We start from the raw sequence: 19805 nt of genomic DNA on the forward strand, positions 1-19805 counted from the left end.
ACTACGAAAGACAGATCAGAAACGAAACTGATACTGGTTTTTTTCTTTACCGAGGATTCCCAGCCTGACGACGGGGAATATTCATGAGCATGTGAATCCATGCCAGACCCATGCTGGAGAACAACAGTTACAGGTAAGTAACTTGTTCCTTGCTCTTATCTTTAAAGTGTCTCTTGATGTATGGAGGACTAAAATTCGGGATCTTATTGATGTGAACTGTTACATGCAAAAATAAGAACTAATGCCGAAATGACATACAGTATGATTTTGGTTTATAGACCGCCATGATCCATGCCAGAATTTGCTAGTCAACTGTGCAACTCCCTATCCTTAAAGTTAATATTAAGGCTGTGGTCATAGGACATCTTCATTTTTGGTTGGGTAATGGGAATGATTCACTTGCCAGACGTCTGAAGGATGCTTTGGGTGATTTGGGTTTTAGTCCAACAACTTATTCGGCCTAAAAGGCCATCAAAGTACATCGTAATAATGTATTTCTAATACAAAATCACAACAGAAACACCAAAACTGAAGGCGAGATGGAGACACAAAAACCATGAGAGGGTGCACCCCCCTCCTTAGATGCCACCGGACAGAACTTTTGACCAAAAATCAAGAGCCACTGCCCTGCCTCTTTTAGCTCCCGATGCGCCTTGGACCCAATGGAGTGAGATTTGCCCCTTAACGGGGTCTGTTGCTAATGGGGACACCCAAGGGGGGCACATGGGCAGAGTTGGGGGAGGAACTGACGATAATCCCACTTTGTCTCGACCGCCCATGGCGATTGTATTTAGCCAAGACATTTCTTGCCATGTGGGTGTCCCTTAAGACAAGTTTGACAGTGTCTGATTTGGCAGGGAGTTTGGAGAGTCAAGTGCACTGGAACAGGGAACCCCTGGACACAAACCCACAGTCCCGATATCCTGCATTCAATACAGGCATTTGTTCAAAAGGGAATCCCTTGGTTCTCTTTTAGCAGTGAACAGTTTAGGAACCCCATGGAGAAACACTGTGGAGCTACTGCAACCTTCATGTAAATCGTGCCCAGGCAAAAATCTCCCCTGACCGGGGGTTAATGCAATAGTCCTCCTTACTGGGTGCAGGTTGCCCTTAGCCGTAAGGAGAATGTTGTGCAATGGTGGGGGCTCGTCCCTCTTGCCACTGGGTTTGGGGACGCCTCCGATTGACTGTTCGTGGGTGGTGGAATCGGGACCGACTAGGTAAGGGGGGGCATGGCCCCTCAAACCCAGCCCCTAGAGGGCCCCCTCCTCCTTTTACCCCCCCCCCCCCAGCCTCCATCATCCCCTTATTCAGTACCAGCAACATGTTTTTAATCTCAGCCAGCTCGGTGCGCAGGTGTTGACGAGCAAATCGATGTGTTGGCGAGTGCTGTAGATGATTGAGCAGGCAAGCAGAGGTCTCCTTTTGGGTGGGGTTTGGGAACCTAGAGAGGACAGATGTAGGAAAGAGCTAGCCCCCCGAGGGGGCATCAGTTGTGGACTTGCTCCAGGTGCTAAATGGAAGACTGGGCTGCTTTCCCTCACCTACTCAATCAGGGCCCAAGTCACCCGGATCAGAAGCTGCATACACAAGAAAGGGGGAGAGGGGGACACGTCTGGAAGAACCAGAGGCAGCTGTTAAACTGAAGTGTCAGAGTTTGGGCAAAAAAGGGGTGGGGGACAGAGGCCATCACCAGAGGTGGACCCAAACTACCAGTCAAATTTGCGTTGCCCCTGGAGATCTTTTCGCAGACATTGGCCAGGGTATTCAGGAGGACAGCAGTGGCCACACTGTTGAAAGCTCCCCCCCCTTTCCCCCCCCCCCGGGGTTAGTAAGTCTGTAGAGGGCACAGGTAAATCCAGAAAGAAACTGACCAGACCGGCAACGACCGGCAACGAGGAGTGAGTCTGAGACAAGTCCGCGGGTAGTCCTGGAAAGCCGGGGTGGGGCCGCCTGCGAGCCTTGGGTGCAGGTTGACTCGGGTACTGGTTCCCCTGAGACGCCCGGGACCCCCTCGTGTTTACTAGCAATGTAGACAGTTGGGGTGCTCCATCCACACTGGAGCGTTTAAGGCAAACTCCACTTCCCTACTTGTCCCCTGGCACTTTGTATGGCAGCCCCCCTCCCTCCCCTCTTTCTTCGGTCGTGGTTGGTTTCGCGGGTGCCAGTGAGGCATGGGGGGCCCTTATAGGTTTGATAGGAGGGAGGACTTGGAGAGGGGAAAAGGGTAAAGAGAGGTCCCCTCCTTCCACAACATCAGCCATGGTAACACCCCGCGGGAGGCTAGCCGTCTGGCACACATGGACAGGAGAATCCGGAGGGTTCAAATCCAAAAAAATAAAGCTCACCTCAAGGGGATTGTTCTTATAGGCACTGGCTTCTTGCGCCCGTTGGGGTCTCCACTCCAGATTTTTGTCCAGGAGGGGGCAGGACTTGAGGAACAGGCAATGAGGACAGACTCCAAAATCCCCCAAACATGCAGCAAACACCTGTGCCCTTTCACCCCCGTAGGTTTTTAATGACTTGTTAAAGTACCTACGCGCATTATGGGAAACACCTTGGACTGGGTAGCCATACATACCATGGACGTCACTGATCTGGAGATTACTCGATGTCAATGGTCTGATTCTTTTTTTAATACATTTTGCAATCTCATGTGACAATATGCCTAAGAAAAAGGAGGTAAGAAAGATTACTATTGAATCGAGGAATCTTAAGAATCTCACTCTAGAGGCATTATGACCATGGCTAAAAGCTCTAACTAAGAATGTAAATGATTTTATGTTGTCCGATGATATTGTTCGTAGCGATCAGCAAGCCCTGCAAGAGGCTGCTAATACCCTAGCCACCAATAAGAACTAAACTGGTGGTGGAGAGGCAAACTAATACCTGTTTTTAAAATCTGGGCTTGAACATTTTAAAGAGCACCAAGACCAAGTTTCTTTATACGTAGAAGTCCTCCATGGATGAGCATGATAAAGATGGCATTTTTTTTTTTTTTGAAGCAGTTATGATGGCAAAGAAAACTGCGTTTGATAGAATTGTTAAAGCACAATCGGAGTCAAAAGAACTTTTTAAAATGTTGAAAGAGCTAGAAAATTCGGGTCCGAGTAAAACAGATCCTCTTCTTAAAGATGCTGAGTGGTGCAGGTCCATACAGGAAGCAATGTTTGCTAAACATAATAGGATCAAACTTAACATTGAATCTGCCAAGAAGACCATTGACTCTCGGTACAGAAGGGTCAGCTGTGTAACTGGTAGGTCGTGGGCACCAGATGAGCAATTCCACTTTAAACCTATTCTGGAATGTGAATTGGCAATGTTGATTAAAAATCTTAAACCTACATCTTGCAAGGGGAATGTCTGCCCTGCCATGGTGATAAAAACATGTTCTCCCTTACTGATAGCGACCCTGTGCACATTTGTTAATGCGTCCTTCAGTGAAAATCATGTTCTTATGAGCATCAAGAATGCTTGGGTTACTCCTTTGCTTAAAAAGCCTAGCTTGTGCCCAGTTCTCTAGATAAGGTGCGTATCGTGCTTATTTACGCATCTAATTATGGGAAATACGGATGAATTTTGTTTCTACTGCGTACCATGTACGCTGTGTTTATTAATTAAAAAGAGCATACTTTCCACCACTAGATGGCACTGTAGCAAGCTCCTGCCTTGAGGCAGGCAGGCCCTTCACTTGCCAGTCTCTCTGAGACATGTATCCTAATCCAGGGCTCAACCCACCCCCTTGGCCCTGGAAGACCTTTCCAGAAATGCACGTGTCCTTCTGCTACGTTTTTTCATTTGTAGGGTAAGCTGAGAGAGGAGGCCACAAACGCTGTGACACCAGCCAGGTAAGCAACCCGCCCTTCTGTTGCAGGCGCTTTTCAATGTCATTTTTATTTTCTGTCTGACAGCCCGGACCGCTATCTGATCGAATCTCGCATGGTCCGGGCTGTTGGAGAGAAATAAAACCGCAATTGAAACCAGTTCAAAGTATTTTGTTTCTTCCAAAGCAAATCCATCTGCTCGGGTCGGATGATCAACCAACTACCCATTTCCCAGAGTCACAGTCCCCCTGAGACACAGGCTGTGTCCCTGATGAACTCCACCACAGTGTTGTCGACGCAGCCTGTGTGTCTCGGGGAGCTGTGACTATGGGAAACACGTTTCCTTTGTCATCAGCAGCATAGCCCGCCCCTCCGCCCTGTGACTCTCTGTTGCCCCCATGCACCTCATTATCGTGTCATGCCTCCTCTCCCTCCCCCGTGACTGTCTCTGTGCCCCATGCCCCCCGTTACCGTGTCATGCCTCCCCTCCCCCCAACCCCCGTGACTGTGCCCCCTTGCCCCTGTTACTTGTCATGCCTGCCCTCCCTCCCCACCCCCGTGACTGTCTCTGTGCCCCCTTGCTCTCTGTTACGTGTCATGCCTCCCCTCCCTCCCCCCACCCCCGTGACTGTCTCTGAGCCCCCTTGCCCCGTTACCGTGTCATGCCTCCCCTCCCTCCCCCACCCCCTGTGACTGTCTCTGTGCCCCTTTGCCCACCGTTACGTGTCATGCCTCCCCCACCCCATGTGACTTTCTCTGTGCCCCCTTGCCCCCCGTTACCGTGTCATGCCTCCTCTCCTCCCCCGCGACTGTCTGTGCCCCCTTGCCTCCCGTTACGTGTCATGCCTGCCCTCCCTCCCTCCGCCCGCCCCCGTGACTGTCTCTGTGCCCCTTGCCCCCGTTACGTGTCATGCCTGCCCTCCCTCCCCCCGCCCCTGTGACTCTCTGTGCCCCCTTGCCCCCCATTACATGTCATGCCTGCCCTCCCCCGCCCCGTGACTGTCTCTGTGCCATCTTGCCCTCCCCCTGTTACGTGTCATGCCTGCCCTCCCCCGCGACTGTCTCTGCCCCCGTTACCGGGTCATGTCCCCCCGCCCCCCTTGACTGTCTCTGTATCCCCATGCCCCCCGTTACCGTGTCATGCGCATAACTTATTTTTTGGTGTGTTTTTATAGCGCTGAAAAAGTGGCTGAATAAGGATATTTTTCTTTTGCATCATATTGTTTTCCATTCAGGATGTGGAAAATAAAGGTACAGTGATATTATTTTGCCCCAACATGCTGCTATAAGGATTTACATGTTGTCATGATGCTTTACTATGCAATTTGGGTATTTTGCAAGTAAACTCTATAGGACAGTATTTTTGTAGGTCTTGACACCCAAAACTTAAATATTTGTAAGTATGGCATGGAAGAAAGTGGCCATGCCCAAATTGAAAGAATGGGTTAAAATCCCTGCTTCGCTGTCCTGGGCAAATATTGTAATATCACCCTAACTTCAACTGCAAAAAATGGAGTGCTTATGAATGATTATGTGTACACCCTTACTACAATAGGACAGTTTGAATAAGTGTAGGGCCACATTGGTGTACGCGGGTGCTCCTCTGCTAGTAGCTCCAATGCTACCGCATGGAAATGCATTATTTTAAAGGTTTTTATAAGCTAATAAAAAAGAAGAAATGCATTATTGCTGCACTGGCCCGCCTCCAATCTCGTAACACTGGATTTGACAGGCAGACAGTCCCACCAGCCAGTCAGTGCACCAGAAATTCTAGTATAGCAGACTGTGGTAGAACCAACATTACATTTTCTCCCCTGTTGCTCCCAGCAACTGAAGTGGTTTGGGCCGTCCAGAGTACTGCCCCCCACTCTGCAATGTACCCATTATGCTATGATATTGAGTCTTTCATTGCACACCATCTGCCATTTGGACACTTTCTAGGACCTTCAGGATCTGCAAGAAGTGGATGTTTCAGACTTAAAAGAGAGAGTTAACTGATTGTAACATTGAAGCTGCACTAGAATAGCCGTAAGAAGTTAAATGCCCTTACACAAGTAAGTTTGCCACCCCTCCACCGTCTCTGAAGTTAGTGCTTCTCCCAACATTTGAAGGGTTAGCCCTGTCTAAATTGTACCCCAAGTGCACCCCTGGATGTGTGCACTTGTACTTACAAGTTTTTTCATGGCAGAATATTTTCCGCAAGTGTAATAAAATGGTTAAAGGCAAGCCAGACAACTTTGAGCTACAACTCTTTTTGTCTACGGGTCTGATTTTACATATGCACTGGGTGTATATGTTGGATACGTTTTACTCTTTTGCAGAGGAGAAAACTCATTTTTACTCTTGAAATTGCATTTAATCTAATTTCAAAAATCATGCGTAAAATACTCCCACCTCAAAATCTAATCTGGAGCACTGCTAGCCCAATCATACCCTTAAATTACTGGCCAATCACCAACACACCATTTCTATTGACGATTCTGCATCGTGTAGCATATACACAAGTTGTGGCACATTTGAAGACTAACAGCATCCTGAACAAGTGTCAGTCCGGCTTCAGAGAAAATCATGGCACCGAAACAGCCTTGCTTTATTTGAAGTCTAGACTTTGTCATGTAATGGCCAAAGGGCAGACCGCTTGCTTGATGATATTGGATCTTTCTGCCACCTTTGATCTGGTGGATCATTCGAGGGGATTGGGTCCTCCGACGTATTTCATATCTGACAGATAATCACCACAGCTGTGCTGCTTCGGAAAGTTTTCAGCGCCTGCGTCGATGACGTCGATACACCCCCTTCGAGGACCTCCTCCGACGGCTGACGTCACCCGATGTTATATGTAGAACGCACGACGCCTGTAGCCTCAGTTCTGTTTTTTCCGCGAATGTGTTTGCTTCAGAGATCTCGGCGCGTCGGTTCTTCAGAGTTCTATTCTTTCGGTTCTTCGAACCTGTTAGTTTGTGAAGATTTCCATGATGTCTTTGTCTTCTTCTACCCCGCGTCTGGGTTTCAAGAAGTGTTGGGACTGCGGTTCCAAGATGTCGCTGACGAACCCGCACGACGCCTGCCTCTGGTGCCTTGGTGAGGACCATGCCACGGACCATTGTGACGAGTGCCAGTCGTTAACATCGAAGGCCTTGCGGGAGAGTAAGAAGAAGCTTTCTGTCGGTAAGGTGTCCAAGCCACGGAAGTCGAAATCCACTGGGCTTTCGACTGAAGATACGAGGGGCGACTCTATGCATCGTCGGCGCAAGTCCAGGGGGTCTCGGTCCCGGAGTGGGTCCCGCCATTCCTCTGCCTCTTCGAGGCACTCACAGAAGCGCTGTCACCGGTCGCCTTCCTCGTCCGAGGACTCCGCCCGTCGGCGTGTTGCTTGTCCCAACCAGCATTCCACTCCTACGGAATGGGCTTCATTTCGGCAGGAGATGATGGCGATTTTTCAGTCGCAGGGCTCTGTTCCGTCCACGCCGTCGAAAGACGCCGGCCGTGACCGTGCTAGACCCACCACTCGCACGCCTTTGGGCTCGGGTGGTCATCGAGCACCTTCAAGGTCTCGATCGGACATGGTGGATCGCTCTAGACATGCCCGCTCCAGGTCCCGGTCCTCAACGCCCTCAAGACTGTTGGAGCCTCTGAGGTCTTAGAAGACCTCGACGTCAAGGTCATCGAGGGATTCTCTCGAGGCTCCACCTCTGAGGAAGCCGTCGGCACCCAGGCTGTCAAAGAACACGCTCGGGGCTCTGCCCTCGAGGACTGTGTCGAAGCCGTCGGCGCCACGCTCGATTGTCGACGCCGATTTCATCGACGCCCTCGATGCCTTTCGAGGCTTTTTTGTCATAGGTACCCAGTGGTACAGTGGAACCCCCTAGAAAGGCTCCGGTCAAGTCGAAAAATGTCTTTGTCCCTTTTTCTGTACCCCCCATTCCAGCCTCTAGATTATATTTCTGAGGTGGAAGAAGGGTCTGAGAAAGGTTTGACTCCTGATGAGGTACCTGACGAGATTTTGTCTGGTCAGAGCCAGATTGAAGACCTGCATCAGTCGCTGCACGACGCCAGTGGTCTGGACACCTCACCGAAGGTGGAGTTCGGTAGGCCTGAGCCTGGCACGCACGCCGAGTCCTCGTACCAGTGCCTTATGTCGAGGGTGACGGAATACTTGGGGTGGTCTGCGCCACCAGTGATTTTCTGCAGGATGACCTGATGGATATCCTTGACCAAGGTCCTCTAACTGACCCGATACTGCCATTCCATATTATGGCCTTGCAAAGAAGGGTGGCAGCAGCTTGCACTGCTCTGGAGAGTCTCCAGGCAGTGAGCAGGTCTTTGCCAAAAAAATACTGTCCAGCCAGTAGCGAGCCCAGCTACTTGACTATGCACCCCACTCCGGAGAGCTTGGTGGTGCAGGCGGCTACGGCCCCGGCAAAACAGGCATCATACCCTACAATCCCTCCTGATAGGGATGAAAAACGTTTTGACGGCTGGGCGAAGAAAGTGTTTTCTTCAGGGGGTATGGCTTTACAGGCAGCCAACTCTGTGTGTGCCTTAGCACGTTTCCCTCATACTCTGTGGAATTGTCTCTTTGGCGGCTGAGCATATTCCTGAGGGGGAAGAACGGGATAGATTCCTTGCTCTTGTTCAGGATGGCAAGGATGCCATGTGTGAATGCTTTCGGTCAGGTCTGGACATGGCCGATTGCGTCAGCTGGTCCATGGCGGCGACCACCGTAATGCGCAGATTTGCGTGGTTGCGGAAGTCGGGTTTTGCTCCAGATGTACAAGCCCGGCTTCTCAACATGCCCTTTGATGGTGAACATCTTTTTGGCAGCAAGGCTGATGGGAACCTTGAGAGGTTGCAGACCTCCAAAGCTGCAGCAAAGTCGTTGAGCGCTGCAGTTTGCCAACCTCAGCCTTTTCGTCCTAGGGGACAGCAATGGAGGGGAGGTTCCTTTCGATATTACTCATCCTTCGGTAGATCGAGAGTATCTGCAAGTCAAAGGGGCCAGCATAGGAGTACTAGAGGTGGAAAACCAGGTACTCGAGGTGCCAAGGCCAGGCAGTTGCCTATTTAACCTCAGGCACTGCCGCAGCCGCTTCAGCTCAGTCATGAGGCCATGTCCAATGGTTCGCCGGTTGGGGTAAGGCTGGCGCAGCATCTTGTAGAATGGCGTGCCATTACTTCAGATGTGTGGGTTCTGGAGATCATAGCCCACGGCTACTGTCTTCCTTTCTGGCAGAGGCCTCACGACAATCCACCAGGGAATCTCTCTCTTTGAAGAGTCCGGATCCGCTCCTTGCACAAGAAATCAAAGCCCTGCTGGAGTAAGGCGCCATAGAACTGGTAAAAACAAAGAGGTGATGGCTGGAAGGTTTAGAATGAATCTTAACCACTGGCATTGCTCTGGGCAACCCTCCAGACCACTGTTCTTCGCCTGCCAAGCCATTGCAGAAGGGGAAAGACCATATGCATATCAGGCTTGGCCCCACCCCAAAAGGGGCAGTCCAGCCCGAACTGCTAGGCCACATCCCTTCTGCACGAGACCACAAGCACCCCCAAACATGTTTCGCCCTTGTTGGGGCTCATCAGTGAGGAGTAGCTTAGGTCTCTAGGCCCAGCAGGCACGGGACCCACGTCTGGGCATACCCGTCCCACTCGGGGTGACAAAGCAAAAACAAAGAGGTGATGGCTGGAAGGTTTAGAATGAATCTTAACCACTGGCATTGCTCATTGCTCTGGGCAACCCTCCAGACCACCGTTCTTCGCCTAATTCTGACGGACAACACAGTGGCCAAGCACTACCTCAACAAAAGGGGGGGGGGCAGGGTCACTTCCTCTCTGCATGGAAGGGCAATGCAGCTCTGGTTCTGGGCCATACAGCAGGACATTTCGATCTTAGCAGTTCCATCTGGCCAGAGATGAAAACAAGACGGACGCTCTGAGCAGGCAGAGCGTGATCTCTCACGAGCGGGAGCTGGCTCTGGAGATTCTCCTAGAGATCTTTGCCCATTGGGGGACCCCACAAGTGGATCTCTTCGCCTCCTGTGTCTACCGGAAGTGCAAAGGTTTTTCTCGCGGGAATTTCCTCCAAGAGGAGCCTTAGGGGACGCGTTCGTGGTGGAGTAGTCCTTCCCACTGCTGGACGCTTTTCCTCCAGTCCCCGTCATCCCGCAAAGTGCTGCAGAGTTTATGGAGATTCGGTTCCCAATGATCCTCATTGCTCCGGCATGTGCCCGGAGAGCGTGGTCCCCGGACCTTCTCGACTTGTCCATCTGCCCTCCACGCCGTCTTCAGTACCGAGACGATCTGCTCTCACGGGAGGGGGGGGCCAGGTTCTCCATCCAGATTCGTCCTTCGGGTTCGTCCTTCCTTTCTTCCGAAAGTGGTGTCGGAATTTCATTTAAGCCAGAAGGTCACTCTTCCGGCATTTTATCCTCCTCCACATCCTGGTAAGGAAGAGGAGAGGCTCCATAGGTTGGATCCTAGGAGGGCTTGAAGTTTCTATATTTCACGCATGTCCCGGGTCAGAGTGGACGATCACCTCTTCATAGGTTACGCTGGAAGGCGTTTGGGACAAGCTGTTTCTAAGAAGACTTTGTCTAGATGGATTATCTTGGCAATTTCTGAATGTTACCGCTTGGCGGGTAAGGACCCTCCGGTAGGCTTACAGGCCCATTCTTCTAGGGGTATGGCTGCCTCTACTGCCCTGCAGAGGGGTATTGCTGTTCGTAACATCTGTGAAGCAGCCACATGGGCTTCGGTCCATACTTTTGTAAGACACTACTCCCTAGATTCTATCCATGGGCAGGATCTGGCCTTTGGCAAGGCGGTCATTTACTCTGCAATTTAATTGGGAATTCTAAATTTCTATATTCTAAATTCTTATCCCTCCTCCATACGTTGGTACTGCTTTGGGAGTCTGTCATAGATATGGAATACGTCGGAGGACCCAATCCCCTCGAAGAACAAGTTACTCTTACCTGGTAAAGTTCTTTCGATGGGATGGTCTGACGTATTCCATATCGCTCCCTCCCTACCTGCCTCGCTACAGAAATTCTTATTCGATTGCAGCTTATGTTTCCGCAAGGCATTCTGCGGTCATACTGGCAGAGGATTGGTGCCACACGTTCTCGGGAAAAAACTACAACTGAGGCTACGGCCGTCGTGCGTCCTACATATAACATCGGGTGACGTCAGCCATCGGAGGAGTTCCTCGAAGGAGCGTATCGACGTCATCGACGCAGACGCCGAAAATTTTCTGAAGCAGCACAGCTGTGGTGATTATCTTATAGATATAGGATACGTCGTCAGACCATCCCATCGAAAGACAGTTACCAGGTAAGAAAGTAACTTGTTCTTCTCTGCTGATTACCAGGTTAAATATGGTGGCTGGTTTCTCAGATGATGCTGCTCTTTGTATTACATCCTTTTGAGTGACCGCTGGTGCAGAGTTAGGAATAAGGTTGCAGAAGCTAAACCGCTTCTCCTGACTCATGGTGTGCCTAATTATAGAAGACATTTCTTAAAATACTTAAATCATGAAACCAATATACATAGTAATACTTCTTTTTCAAAGGCTAGTTTGTAGTTGCTTGCAGTTACATTTGTTACAGAATTTGACACTGACAGTTATACCGTATTACTGTGCACTCTCGCACAGACAAACATATACGTTAATTGTATTTAGTTAGCAAAACCACATAAAATACTGTCTTTTCGGAAGGAAAACAGTTGGTTAGTCAAACAGTAGCAGAGCTTAAGGTTTTAGAGATGGTTTTGGAGCCAACTAATGCTTTTAAAGTCCAATTCCTAACAAGGAGCAAAAGTCAGTTTGGAGGGAACTTAGTCTTACGAAGCAGGGAAACAGCCAAAGTTGCAGTGGATACTTTGTCTCAAGTTAAAGATGCTAGAATAATTGACACAATGTTGGAGCTTTGGGTCAGAGATAAGAGTGGACACCTCTACGTGCACTCCAACACTCTGGAGCGACTTCTTGGATCAATGTTATGTGAAGGAATCATTGAGTGGACACAGACAACAGATTCAAAGTTCAAACAAAAGCTCTTTATTACCGAACTGAAAACTAATGCTAGTTTGTCAGGAAGTTCAAAGTTAATGTCAGTCTGTGTCCAAAACCTATACTTGCCCTCACCTCTAAACTCTACAATGTGCAAGGATGATATTCTCAAATAATAAGTGTTCAAAGTAACAGTTTCAACAAGCTTCTTTCAGCTCCTGGCTTACCCTTGGCTCGCTTCCCCAAGTTCAAGACCGTTCCACAAAATGACCCCATGATTGCCTTCCCCAAGTTCAACAAAGTTCCACAAAATGGTCTTGGGTTTCCCTTCCCCAGGTTCAACACGGTTCAACAAAATGGTCATCCTGAGGATCCCTTCCCCAAGTTCAACCTATTCAGTTGACTCAAAGGAAAAGGTTCTTCTACCTCTTAAGTGTTCAAATATTCTCAAAACATAGCTTCCCAGACTTTGCTTCAATAATGCCCTTCAACAGGCAAGGGGTACGTCTCAACCCCTTCTGTTGTGCCCGATATTCACAACATACAATTCCTTGAGGACTCACAGTTCACAAAACACAGTTTTCCGACCTTGAAAGTTTCACACAACCAAGGTTCCTTCAGTTGAGCTCCTTTGGTATTTCAGTGAGGTTGTCTCCTCAGTTTAGATGCATTTGTCAGACCAAACGGTCCGCCCATCGCAGGTCACACAACCGAGGGACATTTCCGCTTCTGATTACTTTTGGAATGTCCTTTTGGCAAACCAACACACGTTTTCCAGTACACTCTCCTGCTACGAACACTATCTCTATATATCTTACTTCAGGTTTTCATATTACAACATGACACCTCAGGCGGTATTTTCTTATGAGCACAGATTCTTTATATTAAGTATTGTTTCCACTTTTCAGCACTGATTTGTTGCTCAAAATAAAGTTCATAGTTAACATATACTTGGTTCTTTATAGTTGCCCCTTTCTGTTGGTTTTAAGACTACTTAATTTGGTTTTCAGCTTGTTTCAATATTCAGAAAAAAGGCTTACTTCAACTTTCAGCTCGGTTGTTTATTTGGAAAAGGCTTTGGAGTGTCCCGGTAGAAGTGTTTTTCTGGTTCCACTCACCGGTACTGTGTGGCAGCTCCTTTTGGCTTCTCCTTTCTCCATCCCAGAGCTTCCTGAGAGTGCTGCTCGCTCTCTGCAGCAGCGAGAGGGAGGAGTCCCAGTGTCCCGCACTGTATTGCTTCGGCAGCGCGTACCCGCTTGGTGAGTCTTGGAGGGCTCTCGGGCCCTCACAGCCAAGCTTAGCCTTGGCATCCCTTTGTCCTGCTTGCCTCTGCTTCCTGTCTCCGGTGCTCCGATCTCCTGCTTGCGCGCGGTTCCTCCTCGCGTCCTGCTCAGTGCTGGTGTCTCGACCACCTTGCTGTATTGCCTGGCCCGCCATCTTATAGTAATTGTAAAACCATCGCAGGTGTGAGTCCTTGGGTGTAATTGCCTGGCTTGGACAAAAGCAATTATCTGGACATGCCTGGCTGTTCCATCGACATGTCTTTGCAGGCCTCTTCCTCGGTCCAGTATTAGACAGTGGTGTTTTATGCGAGACCAGTTTAGATTATAAGGCAGCACTTCACAATAGCCCATAATGTCTTGGGAAGGGAAGGTTACACGGCCAATGGGAAAGGGCAAAACCATGTCTCATCTGCAGGCTCCTACTCTCTCCCCAAGTCTGCCCGCCCAGGAGATTCTCCTTTGCATATCTACTTCTAGGGTTAGGATCCAATAGCGATGGCCTTTCACTGGCCACCTGGGTAGAGGATAATGGGGAGGGGGGGAGTGAAGACACCCACAGATTCCTCACAGTAAGCAATACCTCTTCACCCATCAGTACCTTGGGTTCGAAGAAATGTTTGTGGCTGGATTCGCCTCGATGTAGCAGCGCTGGACCTGCTCTCTGGATTCTTTGGTCTGGTGACGAAATGCAGGACCATGTCGGAATCTCTCTGCAGAATTCTCGGAGGACCTCTGGCACAGATTTCTTCAGCTTCTCTGGCCAGTCTGCGATTTTGGCTCCTTTTCTGCAGCACCAACAAAGGACACGATTCGCCCGGTCAATCTTCTTTGTTTTCTGGACTCCTGCTCTCTGGTTAGAGGATTTGGACAATGTGGATTGTGTCTCTGGAGGTTCGCCTGGAGCTCAGCAAAAACTTGGACGGATTCGGCCTTGGCAAGACAATGCACTACGATTAGTTCGGATGTCTCCTGATATTTGCGGTTTGCAGCTCTGGAACACCACAGCACCTCAGGAGATGGCTCAGATTATAGTTAGTCTCAAGGCTTGTTCCCACCAGCAAAAGGAAAGGAGCCGTCCTCTTCAGAGTTACTCTCTGTCGCATAGAAATCTGGGTCAAGACCGCAGTGGTCGCTTCAGTGTTGCAAAGGGACTGCTGGCGTCTCTGGTCGTCTTCTTAAAGTTCCAGTGGTCGACTTGCCTTTCACCTCAGGAACCTCACATTTTTTATTCAGTATCAGCACACACACCTCTGCAATCTTTCTCTCCGCAGTTTACAGAAAGGAGTGGGTGGCTGTCCAATGAGGACAGCCAGACTCCTAGTGGGGGCTGGTTCCATTCAGGCACTCAGGCAGACCAAGAACAGGGGAGTGAAAAACTCCTCCCCCTTTTCCTGCCTGCCCAGACTCTCATGAGCCTAAGCTGGGACAACCAAGGCTCCGACCAAAGGCAAAACACAGACCTCCCCTTCCCAGAATGGTAGGTCTAACAAAGAACACACTAGAAATGGCAAAAAAAGGAGCCACCATGTTAGTACATAGGTGACCCTGTTGTGCACAACCAAGACTGAATATAGTCTGCAGTAAATAATAGCACAATAGATGGAACACATCCACTGCCACCAGTCAGGGTTGTCTTTGTGACTAAAAAGTCACAGGAGCAGAGAGAAGGGGGATAATAAGTATCCCCTTAGCCCTCCAAATAAGGTGGTGTGAGAATCTCTCGGAATAATATAAAGTTTTAGGAGAGATGCAAAGTATCTCTATCCTTAAGAATATTAGTAAGGATAAAGAAAATCTCAAAGGAGAACCCGAAGGATTTGCAGCCACACTGCCCATACAGAGCTTCGTGCTGCAAAAGTAAAATTCAGATACTGCAAAAGAAATATGGAGGAACGTAGACTCCATAGTAAAGATAAAACACTGAGAACAGAGTTCCGAAAGACAGAGCCCATAAGAATGAATGAGTGGAAAATTGCTCCACTAATTCAGGTTATAAAGAGAAAGGTCCAAAAGTCTGGCAAAAAGTGCTGGCAGTCTCTTTAGGAGAGGGGATGAAGCATAAAAATGACAAATCTCCCTACCACTTGGTTCTGTTGAGAATTGCCCAGGAGCTGCAGGTGCAAGGATTCTTCCGGTCGGTTCCAGGAGCAGAGTGCAAACCTTGACGATGGAGAAATAAAGAAAGCATTGATGCAGAGCTCTTCGGGATGGGGAAGGCAAGTTCCAGGGACGGCCACTTCACAGGTAAGACGGTAGTTGTCCTTCCAGTTACATTTGAAGACCTTCCACGGCAGGCTCCCTTGAAGCTGGGAGGCTGAAACTTGCACCACAAACTGGCGGCCACCGAAGTTCCGGCTTCAAACGCAATATAGTGATGGTTCTAGCTAGGTAACCACTGGAGAGCTAGTCAGTCCAGCAGGTGGTCCAGGGACACTTCCTAAGGCTCGGCGGGTGGTATCCTCAAAGACATCAAGAATGATTGGTCCCACAAGTCCAGGGGTTCAATCAATGCACAGGACCTTCGCAGTTCAGTTAGTCCAACAGGGCTTCAAATAGCCAGACACAGGAAGGGATGCTGGGCCTTATTTTTTCCAGGTCTTCAGTCGGCTGCTGTTCTACTCGGGATTTGTGGCTCCAATGCTGATCTGAAGAAATGGCTGCAATAGTTCTCTTCTTATCCACAATGCTGTCCTGAAGTACGTCCAAGCCCAAAATCTCGTGGTGTGGCTATTTTAGGTTACTAGCAATGTTTGACGCTGGTAGTATTGCTCAGTGGCAGCGTGATAGTCTTGGAAGCAAGACGAAGCAGAGCAACACAGGTTTGAATTCCGGGTCCACGCTTAGGAACCTCTTCGGCTTTAAGCACGTTAAACAAAAAAAATAATTATAATAGGGGTGCGGTTGTGCAGCTAGGAAAGGCCTGCTTGACTTCTTGGCTCTGTACTGGGCAGCGTCCTAAATAGTTAATTATCCTCATTGGTGCCACTCTATACCATAAGAAGCTGATTTATTGGTGACTGAAAGTGTGGAGCTGAAGCTGCCTTTCTCCAGATGTGCAGAGGCTGGGAAATACGCACCTTTGGCACACCGGAGGAGACCTCTAGCGCGACCTGCTTTTGACATCCGGGAGGTGCAGCATCCGTTTTGTGGAGAGAGCGGTGCTCCTGAGGCAAAGTGTAGGAGGAGCCATTGACGAGCCTCCACGCCGGAGCCCAATATTTCTGGAAACCTTCCCCTTTGTTTTTACATGGCCTATGCTGGTGGGACTGTGTGAGTTCCGGGCAATGCGCCCCACCTCATCCCTGTGGTGATTGAACTGCCATTGCCATCTGTGGGGGCGCCTGGGCCGTGCACAATCTCTGGCGCATATTGTGTATTACAGCGTATGGACTGGCCGTGTTACCCTTGCTGCGGGACGGGGATATATACTCTGCGGCCAGCGTGGGGGGAGACCACAGTCCGTGTCGTGGATGTGAGCTGGGATAGCCGTGACCACCCTCTGGTCTGTCGGCTGTGTTCCTTGGAGCAGACTGCCACAATGAACTGAGTCCCCCCCCCCCCCCCCCCAGGTAATGGGCTCTCGGTCCACTGCGCCAGGCCCCTGGCATAGCCTCACCACATTAATGGGGTCCGCTTCCATAACAGATCCGCCTTCTATCCTGGGCCTTTGACGGTGGTGGATGGGGTCCCATGCGCCACGCCCTGCATCGTTGTGCTGAGGTGGCCTCCCACTGATCACTTGACCCCTGTGTGCTGGGAATCTTCCGTACCCTGAGGTGGCACGGCAGTGGCCCCGTCACGTTCCGGTGTGGGCCGTGACTACCCCTGGCCCGCCAGGCGCATTATCCCTCGTCTGATGTGCTGATGGACTTTTATGTGCAGACTCTGGTGGGAAAGCTGGCGAAGCCCACCGAAGTCGGAGTGAAGTCTCCTTACTGCAAGAGACCGCGGCCCGCTCTGCCCCTGTGGGTGGAGGCTGAGGTGGCATTGGGGTGTTGCTGGTTCTCTGCCGGCTGCTGCGCTCTCCCTGACTGTTTGCACATCTTCCGTAGGGCTCCTCCATTGTCGTTCTGTTCGCTGGGGCGTAGGCCATCCTGCCCACCTGTAACACACCCTCGGCCTGTAGGGTGGGAGCCATGACGGGTCCTGGCCCTGACGATTTTGTGGGGTGGTGGAGTCTGTGCTGTGAACTGGAGACATGGTAATTTTCCTTAACTACGGGGGAGGCCCCAACCCATACAGTCCCATACGAGGTGAGGTGATCATTGCACCACAGTAGGAATACGTGGAAACTACATGGCATATTTCAATAAGGCAGCAACATAACATAACCTATTCCACACAAATATAAATGCCAGGTACTCCTCGCTCTACATAAGTTTAACCAGATAAACCACGTCTCCTAAATTCCTGCTGTGCTCCTTGACTGGAAGACCGCTGTCCCCCCTGAGACCCGGTGCAGAGTCAGACTTAGCTGAAGCACGCCCGCGGGTAATACCCCAGTCTGGCAGTGAGTGTAGCCACTCTTCATGAAGCAACAACCTAGCTCTGACCCTTGCCTCCGTTGCTCCAATATTGGGTGGGGGAGCTGAGCATCGACCACAAGGCACTTGGTGACATCACCGAAATAACTCTCTGCTGTGTTGCTCCAAGGATAGCTGGGCTCTGCCCACTTGGAGTGAGGGAGCAACTGGTTGTTCCTCGCGCTACTGAATCTAGGAGCGGTTGGTGACGCAACCCTTCCCGCTACTTCTCTGGACCACAGAGCCGGCTACCCTGTGGACTCCTACTGCCGGTTGAGCGCATCGCTTTTGAGCCTTTCCGGATTCCCCAACCTCTCTCCTGAGGTGCTTGATGCCCTGTATTGCCGAGCTGCTCCGCTCTGTTGGCTGAAGACCCCTCTCTGTGCACTTGGGTATGGGCTTGGTCGCCTCTGGATTTCGCCCCACCAGCGTCGTCCTCCCCCATTGCTGAGCCCCAGTGTAGATTTATTTATATCCTGGCGATGTCATGACTAAAGGGGCCAGTAAGAACCTGAGCGCTCTCAATATGTTCACCAAGGCGGCTCCAAAACCGAGCAAGGCCTAGCCTGTGCTGAAGCCCCCCTAGAGTGACCACTGAACCCACAGAACTTCAAAAAATGATTATATGCAAGAGGGGTTCACTTCACTACACACATAGTTAGATGATACGAGTATGACAATCGGTTCTATCAAAGCCCGGTTGGAAAAATAACTGATACTCGGCTGATGGAGGTGGAGTCTAGGGTGGGTTGGCCGAAGATAACATTACTAAACTGGCCTCACTGTCTAGACAGGTCCAGGTGGTCAGCAAGAAGAATTGAGGACCTGAAGTCACGATCCAGGCACAATAACCTGCGCATCATTGGCATTCCTGAAGATAAATTGATGGCTCTATGGAAGACTACGTGGAACGCATCCCTTGCTCCTTGCTCGATGCCACCAAGCTCTCACCACGATTCGTGCTTGAGCGGGCCGATTTTATCCCTGGCCTCGAAGCCAAAGCCTGGTGCTCCTCCCCGGCCTATCGTAGCCAGGGTACTGAGCTACCGCGACAGGGACCCTCTACTGCGTGCAGCCAGAGCCAAAGGTGAATTACTACTTAGCTCTGCCAGGATCCATTTGTATCCAGACTTCTCAGTAGCCATTCAAATGGAGCGCAAAACCTTGCTAGTAGCCAAGAAAAGTCTTTGTGAATTGGGTGTCAAATATTCCATTCTATACTCAGCTAAACTGAGGATCAAACATGCAGACAGGGTATTCTTCTTTACCATTCCGGAGGAGGCCGCCAAGTTCATTGATGATCACTTCACTGGCTAACAATTGTCCCTCATCACCCTGCGGACCCTTACTGACCCCTCTCAGAATAGGGTCCTCCCATACCTACTCTGGAGATCAGCTTTAAATCCTGCTGTTGACGTCCTCCCACCATTACTGGATTCAAATCCATGCTTTTACAGTGACTAGAGGTCCTCGCCGACTTTGTTCAAGTCCTATCCTATGCTTCTTGTCATTTTTTGAATTCTGCACCATCTCATGTTTCTAATGCCCAACATCAGAGTTGACGCCGCTCTTGGCCAGCGCACAGCCCCATGCAGTGCTTCTACTGTCTTAGTTTGATGGTCTATTGGGATTTCACCATTCTAATTGGGAGGGGGTGATGGGGAGGGACTCGTTTGAAAAAATGCTTGGCTTACAACTGCAGGGATGAGTGGACAGCTTCTGCTGGGTACACCATGTCTCGAATCTCTCTGGCCCGGTCGGGTTTTTGCCAGGCGTGGGGATACCGGAGCATGCTTCCTCAGGTACTCGCCTACCTTAGATGGCGGATGAAGGCATAGTATGTATGAGCTGGAACATTAGAGGATTGGATAACCTTGTTAAAATGTGCAAACTGCAACTGTGTGTTGAACGTCATAAGGTCAAGGTGCTTTTGTTGCAGGAAACCCACGCACTAGCTAAGGGGTGCGGCGGGTTTGCTAGTTCATGGGTCCCTTAGCGCTACTACACTCAAAGCCATTGAGTTATGACCATAATCCATAAATCCATCAAATTAATCCACAAGATATCACACAACGATCCCCTAGGGTCCTATGTATTAGTATTTGGTTCACTTCTTGAACGGGAGGTGGTCTTACTCAATGTATATGGACAGAATGTCGACTAC

At 50.0% G+C, this 19805-nt stretch overlaps 1 protein-coding gene across 1 annotated transcript in view; it reads left to right on the forward strand.

Annotated features, from left to right (window-relative positions):
• Positions 1–19805, forward strand: part of CYB5R1 (cytochrome b5 reductase 1) — a 357555-nt gene that overhangs the window by 251852 nt on the left and 85898 nt on the right. The window lies entirely within an intron of this gene.

This window comes from Ambystoma mexicanum, chromosome 13, assembly GCF_040938575.1.
Source record: "Ambystoma mexicanum isolate Mex_15411 chromosome 13, UKY_AmexF1_1, whole genome shotgun sequence".
NCBI lineage: Eukaryota > Metazoa > Chordata > Amphibia > Caudata > Ambystomatidae > Ambystoma > Ambystoma mexicanum.